Source organism: Mauremys mutica, chromosome 11, assembly GCF_020497125.1.
Source record: "Mauremys mutica isolate MM-2020 ecotype Southern chromosome 11, ASM2049712v1, whole genome shotgun sequence".
NCBI lineage: Eukaryota > Metazoa > Chordata > Testudines > Geoemydidae > Mauremys > Mauremys mutica.
Genome location: NC_059082.1, coordinates 80,696,752 through 80,704,889, shown reverse-complemented (window position 1 = coordinate 80,704,889; position 8,138 = coordinate 80,696,752). Strand labels below are relative to the sequence as shown.

General features: G+C 45.6%; 1 protein-coding gene across 1 annotated transcript in view; it reads left to right on the top strand.

The window, feature by feature from the left end:
* Window positions 1-5,672: 5,672 nt before the first annotated feature.
* CACNA1H (calcium voltage-gated channel subunit alpha1 H) overlaps window positions 5,673-8,138 on the top strand; it is a 590,082-nt gene continuing 587,616 nt past the window's right edge. Inside the window, exon 1 of the mRNA XM_044981153.1 lies at window positions 5,673-5,824. The gene's annotated coding sequence lies outside the window, so the exon portion shown is untranslated. The remainder of the gene's footprint in view (window positions 5,825-8,138) is intronic.

Below are 8,138 nucleotides of genomic sequence, written 5' to 3'. Positions count from 1 at the left end.
TCTGTTTGTCTCTCTCCTCCAGTGGTTGTTTTTTATTAAAATTGTTTTGGTTTGAAAAATCTTTATTCCAGTAATTGAAAGCAAACAGAGCCCTGCTAAGCAACAGGCAATTTTCTTACACCTTCATTGTGATTGGTGCAGACAGTCTCCGGCCGCTGAGCCTCTGCAGTCCAGCCCTGAGTGAAGCTTTCACTCTTCTCTTCACAAATATTATGGAGCGTACAATATGCGGCTATAAGCATAGGAATATTGACATTGGTCAGGTCCATCCTCCCATATAGGCAGCGCCAGCGGGCCTTTAAACAGCCACTCTTTGGAAATCCTGGCCCATATTGTCCAGATTTTTTTTTTTTTAAATTCTGGGTGGGGTTTTCAAGAACACTTGAAATGATTTAAGAGCACAAGTCCCATTGGTTCCCATGGATTTCCAGTAGGACTCGCACTCTTGAGTCACTTAGGCCCAGGTCCTCAATGGTATTTAGGTGCCTAACTCCATAGGAGGCGCCTAAATATCTTTAGTATCAGAGGGGTAGCTGTGTTAGTCTGGTTCTGTAGAAGCAGCAAAGAATCCTGTGGCACCTTATAGACTAACAGATGTTTTGCTGCTAAATATCTTTGAGGCTCTGGGCCTTAGATCTATTGTAAAGCCCTCCCTTTGCTTGGCTCATCCTATTGAGAAAGGAAACTTAGTTCTTTGGACTGGTGCTCCCTACACATGGGATAATTCCACAATATTTCTGCTCTAGGCAGACACTGGAGATGCATCACACCCAAATAAAGCCATTGTCTACAAACGTAGTAGAAGAGTGCAGCTCTTAATAAGAAAATCCCTGTAATTGCTAATGCTTTATTTCATGAGCTAAACGTTCCATCTCTGAACAAAACAAAACCATCTCTCCTTCCAATGGATATTTATCTTGGAGATCACAAGCTTTGGCCAGTTTTTCCCGTGAGGCTCCTTTTTTTCCCTTGCTTCTTGCCCCCATCTCTGGATGACCACTGTATTTTAACAAGAAGTAACTGAAAGAACTAGAGAGAGAATGATGCTGCGTACTCTACTTACTACATGGAAATTTTGCAAGGGCATCAGAGGATAGGGCCAGTCTTTTATTTCCAAATAATGTTGGATGAGAAGCAGGAAGATTAGTCTGTATGGGGCCACTTAATTCCCTTCCAAGGTCGAGTCTGTGGCTTTCTGATGCGGAGATGGCTGGCTGAATAGCTCCATCAACTATTTGCTTTTGGTTTAGTGACATCTCAGTTCTATTTTCCTCTGTGTTCTCCGGTCATTTGATATTTATCATTCCAGTGCTGCTATGGAGGTCAGCCATGTAATTATACAAAAAGGAACATATCCATAGCTCTGTCAACACTGTGCTATGCTCTGGCTTTTTATCCTAAATAATATTTCTTTGTGTTTTAAAAATAATTATTTCACACCCTCTGTTTCAGTAGCTCTGGCTTTCTTATTCTTCATAGCCCTGCTGCATTTGCTCATTTATCATCTCCCTTCTGACCTAGAGCCATGCAAACACACACTTCCCTCAAGAATTTTTAAGTTCTTTATATTAGAGCGTCATTCTTTTTCTCTCCAGTGGTTAGAGGCATCAGCATGGAAATAACTATTTGTGAGGTCTATGTCCCGCTCCACCACTGAGTCCTCACGGGACTTTGAGTAAGTCACTTAACTTCTGTGTGCCTCAATTTCCTCCTCTATAAAATATATAATCAGATAAAAATGTGGGTGTCACCTTTACTTTTAAATTAGATTTTAGACAAAGCCTCATCTGCTTCACCTCTCTGGTTGAGTCCAGTGTTGCCAAGTCTTGCAATTTTATCCTGAATCTTGTGATATTTGGAGTTTCTTTAAAGCTCCAGCTCCTGGATTCATGGGATTACATAAAACGCTCAGCTTTATTTATTTTTTGAAAAGCATGTTATTAGCCCTTGTGGTTACAGGGAAAATCTGGAAAACCCTGAAGGCTCAAAAACTAGCTGACACATAAAAAGAACTCTCAAATGTATTTTTTTTAATCTCATCATTTTAAATCTAGTTTCATGATTTTTGCTCAGGGTTTGGTGTTGACAATTCTGAAAATTGTTTCCTAAGGCACTTCATTGTTCAATTTTTGGACGAAGAAATGTAAGGCAGGTAGCATATGATTTTAGCTAGCTGGTTTTTAATAAAAGTAGTTCCTATGAAAAGGTTTTGCCACTGTTCTGTGTATTGTGGATAGAAAACCTTGGAGCTCTCCTCATGAGTCAACAGCATAACACTGTTGCAAAAAAAGCAAACATTATTCTTAGATGTATTAGCAGGAGTGTTGACATGAGCAAGACATGAGAAGTAATTCTTCAGTTCTACTACACGCTGATTGGAGTATTGTGTTCAGTTCTGGGTGCCACATTTTAGGAAAGATGTGGACAAATTGGAGAAAGTCCAGAGAAGAGCAACAAGAATTATTAAAGCTCTAGAAAACATGACTTATGAGAGAAGATTGAAAAAATTGGGTTTGTTTAGTCTGGAGAAGAGAAGACTGAGTGGGGACATGATAACAGTTTTCAAGTACATAACAGGTTGTTACAAGAAGGAGGGAGACATATTGTTCTCCTTAACCTCTGAAGATAAGTCAAGAAGCAGTGGGCTTAAATTGCAGCAAGGGTAGTTTAGGTTGAACATTAGGAAAAACTTCCTAATTCTCAGGGTAGCTAAGCACTGGAATAAATTGCCCAGGGAGGTTGTGGGATCTCCATCACTGGAGACTTTTTAGAGCAGTTTAGACAAGCAGCTGTCAGGGATGGTCTAGATCAGTGGTTCTTAACCTGGGGTGCACCCCCCCCAGGGGTGCAAGGCATGCCAGAGTGCGGGAGGGAAGAGGGTGCTGATGTGAGGGTATCCCCCTCCCCCCACCCCTGTACCCCATCTCTGTAGAACAGGGGAGAGGGGACAGCCTGGCTCAGGACTCAGAGCTTCTGAGGTCTGAACGGTGAGTGAGTGCCTTTCTTAAAGAGACAGTGGATGGTTCTGAGGATAAGTATTTAAGAAAGCATACTATATTTAAACGGGGTGGGGGATGGATAGGCAGATTTTTGCTTCTTACATTGGCATCTAGCCAGGAAACTGGAATGAGGATTTTTGAGCACCAGAGCGGTCAGCAGCGTCATTTTCCATCTCTTCCAAAAAGCTGCGTGTCCAGGACGTTAATTCCAAACTGACTCAGACAGAAGTGCTTCCTACTAAAACATCCACAGGACTCCCAACACCACATTGTTTTCTTTAGAGGTCACTTATCCAAGCACCAACCAAGCCTGGCGCTGCTTATCTTGCGAAACATTACAACAGCACACTACTCTATGGATGCAGACAACATGTAATTGCTTTTCCAGTGCTAAATATATGCACCCCTCTCTGAGGTTGTTCATGAATAAAGATAAACAGAAGATGCTATAATCAGTGTTTATCTGCTGCTAACTCACCCTGTCTCTCCCATGCTCTGCTTTATATAACTCTGCCTGCTTCTACCCTGTATTACTGCAAATTGCTGGTAGGTTGTTAGAAGAGAGAGTGGGGGAGAAGATGGAAAAGGAGGCAAGACAATGCACATGCTCAGAGAAGGAAGAAGGCTAATTTGGGGCTATGGATTAGGAGCCAATACTGGATAAATAAACTTCTCTGAGTAGCGTGTGCTTGTAAGTATCGCCTTATTATTCCAACTGAAAGTGAATGATAGAAAATCTGACCTAAGTTATCTTACTAGCAGCAGAAAAATGTATCGATTCATAGATTTTTTAAGGTGAGTAAAGGACCATTATGTCCAGCTAGTCTGACCTCCCGTATAACACAGGCCATAGAATGTCACCAAGTAGTTCCTTCATCAAACCCATAACATGTGACTGAGCCAGAGCATGTCTTTTGGAAAGGCACCCGCCTGGATTAGAGCCAGCTGGCTAACAGAAACTCTTTCTTCTGCAGTGAAGAGGAGTTAAGGGACGTGGAGAAGAAGAAAACCTCTAGTTGGGCTGTGACTAAAGTTAGAGCAGAGAGGCCAGGATGATCAAACCTAGGTCCCAGGACTGGCAATCAGGAGAGCTGCCATTTTCTAATCCTGGCTTTGTGACCAGGAGCACATCTCTTCACCTCTGTGTGCCGCTGTTTCCTCAACTATAAAAGAGAGAGAATCAAGGTTTCATTTATTATCCCCATTTTACAGAGTGGGAGACTGAGATGCAGTTGGGGCCTGTCTACACTACAGGACTGTAATGTGTTTGTAAGCTGCTGACCCCCACATGTTGTTCAGAGCCTGTGGATAACACAGCTCCTAAACATGTGTTTGTTCTGTGCTTAGTCCCTATCTAACGGTAGGGCTGGATGGCCTTTTCCCGCTGTGCTGTAGGGAGCAGGTACTTGGTATGAAAAGGCTCTCAAGAACTAATTTTTTAAAATAACTATGATCAATGAATTGGAAGAAAGTGAAACATGACTATTGATAAAATTTGTGGGTGACAAAGTACTGGCAGAGTGGCAAATAATGACGAAGCCAGGGCAGTCATATGGAGCAGATCTGGATCACTTGGTAATCTGGACCCATTCAAAGAAAACAAGTTTTAACAGAGCCAATTGCAAGGTCCTATACCTAGCAACAAAGCAGACCGGCCACACCTACAGAATGGGGAACAATCTCCAGGAAAGCAGTGACTCTGACAAGGATTTAGGGGTCATAGTGGGAAAGCCACTCAATGTGATGCTGTGGTGAACAGGATTAAAGCCGTCATTAGACATATAAGCAGAGTAGTGAGGAGGGTACGGAGGTGATACAGCATCAGTGAGGCCCATATTGGAATCCTGCCTCCAGTTTTGGTGTCCACATTTTAAAAAGATGTTGAAAAATTGGAGCTGGGGCAGCAAAAAGCATAAAACAAAATGTTTTGAGGGCTGGAGAAAAATGCCTTCTTGCGAGCTATTGAAAGAGCTCAATCTGTTTAGCCTATAAAAAAGAAGGTTGAGAGGTGACTTCACTGAAGTGTTTTAAATGCCTTCATGGAGAGAAAAAATTGAGTATTAAAGGGCTCTTAATCTCACAGAGAAAGGCATAAAAAGACCAAGTGGCTGGAAGGTGAAAACAGACAAATTCATATTAGAAACAAGGCACAAGTATTAATAGTGTGGATGATTCACCATTGGAACAAACTACCAAGGGAAGTAGTGGATTCTCCATCTCTTGATGTCTTCTACTGAAGACTAGATGCCTTTCTGGTACATGCTTTGGTCAAAAACTAGCTATTGTGCTATACAGGAGACATGTGATGTGCATGGGGGGGCAGATTAGATGCTCCAATGGTCCCTTCTGTCTACTAATTTTTGAAAAACTGAGTGTGGCTGGGGGAGCAGCCTCTGATGCTTAACCATGTAGTCTGCTTGATCCCCAGATTCAATAGTCATTGAATGGAGCGATCAAGTGGAAAGTACTAAAATATGCAAAGAGGCTGGCCAGGAGCAGGACATCTGTCTTGCAGGGAGAGGTGGGCATGATAGTGACATCACAAAGGCTGTTTGAAGGACCTCAGCCTATTGGGCAACAGTGATGGAGAGGCGGTGACCCCCCGCAGAGAGACCCTGACATCAGCAGGCAAGTCAAAGATGCAGAGGAGGGGTAATGTCAGAGATCCCTGTGGCTTTGCTGCAGCAAGTCTCCTTCTCAAGGTCTCTACTTGAGGACTGATTGAGAATTAGGATTCACATACATGAGCATGAGGAGGAACCTCTTCAGCATTTTCTCCTTTCCTGCTACTGATTTTGCTAGAAAATGAAGGTCCTTTTTAGAAGGTAAGAGCCTCAGAGAGGTTTGGAACCTGTTCAATCTGATCCACCTGCTGCCAGCTGAATTCTAGGTGCAGAAATCACTAGGTTAAAATGGCAGAATTTTATTTCCAGCCTAGGATTTTGTCCCATTGAATCACTGGATACACTGGGGTTTGCCCTTTTAGGTTTCCTTTTCCTCTTTCCTTTCTCTTCTTCATGTGCTTCTCTTCTCCTGTTTTCCTGCTTCCCTCCCTCCACCAAGGAAGTTTGTCATGGGGGCGGGGGTTGCTTTCATTGCGGGAGGCCCTCACAAAGAGGTGGGGCTGGAACAGTATCCCCTGTGGTGGTGACCTGGGCCATCCTTTGGGACACCAGAAACTATTGGCCGTGTTGGACCTCAGGGTCATTGGGGAATCCCCGTAGACCAGACGTGGGCAAACTACAGCCCGTGGGCCACATCCGGCCCAGTTCCTGAGCTCCTGGCTGGGGGAGCCTAGTCTGCAGCCCCTTCCCTGCTGTCCCCTCTCCCCCGCAGCCATGCCGTGGGGAGCGCAGCTGGCTCGGCCGGGTGTTGTGGCTGCAAGCTCCTGCTTCTGGTAAGGGGGGGCGGGAAGGGAGTGGGAGGTCCTGGAGGGCAGTCAGGGAGGAGGGGGTGGTTGGATGGGGTGGAGGTTCTGGGGGGGGGGGTCAATGGATGGGGAACAGGGAGGGTTGGGAGTAGGAGTCCTAGGGGCCTGTCAGGGGACGGGGATGTGGATAGGGGTTGGGAGAGCAGTTGGGACAGGGAGCAGGGGGAGTTGGATATGGGGGTGGGATCCTGGGGGGCAGGGGGTCCCGGGAGGGGGTGGTCAGGGGACAAGGAGTAGAGGGCAGTTGGATAGGGGGTGGGAGTCCCAGGGGGGGCTGTCAGGGGGCTGGTTTGTGGATAGGGGTCGGGGCAGTCAGGGGACAGGGGGCAGGAGTCCCAGGAGGGGGCAGTCAGGGGACAAGGAGCAGGTGGGGTTGGATGGGTTGGAGGGGGCGGGAAGTGGGAGGGGTGAATAGGGGGTGGGGGCCAGGCTGTTTGGGGAGGCACAGCCTTCCCTACCTGGCCTTCCATACAGTTGCACAACCCCAATGTGGCCCACTCCTGCCCTAGACACTACTTTAGTTGGATTCAATAAGGAAAATACATTGGCCTTGTCAAGGTTATTGGCCCAATGATTTACTAAAACAAAGTACATATGAAGTCAAGTTGATGGTTGTATTAATTCCTTTGCTGGACACAGGGCTGCTTGGTAAATTTTCAACAATATCTTTGGTGCCATCTTTGCTCTTCCAGTGACAGAGACTGGGTGTTCCCAGCAATAGTAATAGGGAATTGGGAGTGGGTTCAGAATTCGCAGATGAGTACTTCTCCTCTGGCATTGTATACAGTTTATGGTTAGAATCATCTTCCTTTGCAGCTATGTAGCAAAACCTTGCTGTAGTGAGAATATTTCCTGTTAAACTGAATGAGAAGGGCCCTACCAAATTCATTGTCATGAAAAACACGTCACGGACAGTGAAATCTGGTTTCCCCCCATGAAATCTGGATTTTTGTGTGCTTTTACCCTATGCTATACAGATGTCACGGAGGAGACCAGTGTTTCTCAAATTGGTGGTCCTGACCCAAAAGGGAGTTGCAGAGGGGTGACAAGATTATTTTATGGGTGGCCGGAGAGTGGCGGCTGCTGACTGAGGGCCCAGCTCTGCAGGCAGCAGCGCACCAGTAAGGGTGGCAATACCATACCAGGCCGTACTTACTTCTGTGCTGCTGCTGGTGGTGGCATGGCCTTCAGAGCTGGGATCGCGGCCAGCAGCGCTGCTCTCCAGGTGCCCAGCTCTGAAGGCAGCACCGCTGCCAGCAGCAGTGTAGAAGGGTAGCAGTACCACAGGCCCCTCCCACCCCGACAATAACCTTGCAATCCCCACACAACTCCATTTTGGGTCAGGATCTCTACAATTACAACACCATGACATTTCAGATTTAAATAGCTGAAATCATGAAATTTATTATTTTTTAAATCCTGTGACCGTGAAATTGACCAAAACGGACCATGAATTTGCCCTGAGAATGAGCAATAACTCAGTCATATTCAAGCTTATAGTGCCCAGTCTTGATGCCATTGAAGTCAAAGGTGAAACTTCCAATAGACCGGGTGTGTGCGTGTGCATTTGGACACACACGCATACAAATAGATCTAATGAAGCGTCATCAATGAGTGAGGGTTTTTCCAATGAAATCCTGCAGGGATTGGTTCTTGGCCCAATGCTATTCAATGACCTGGGGTGGCAAATAATGAGAACGGATCACAGA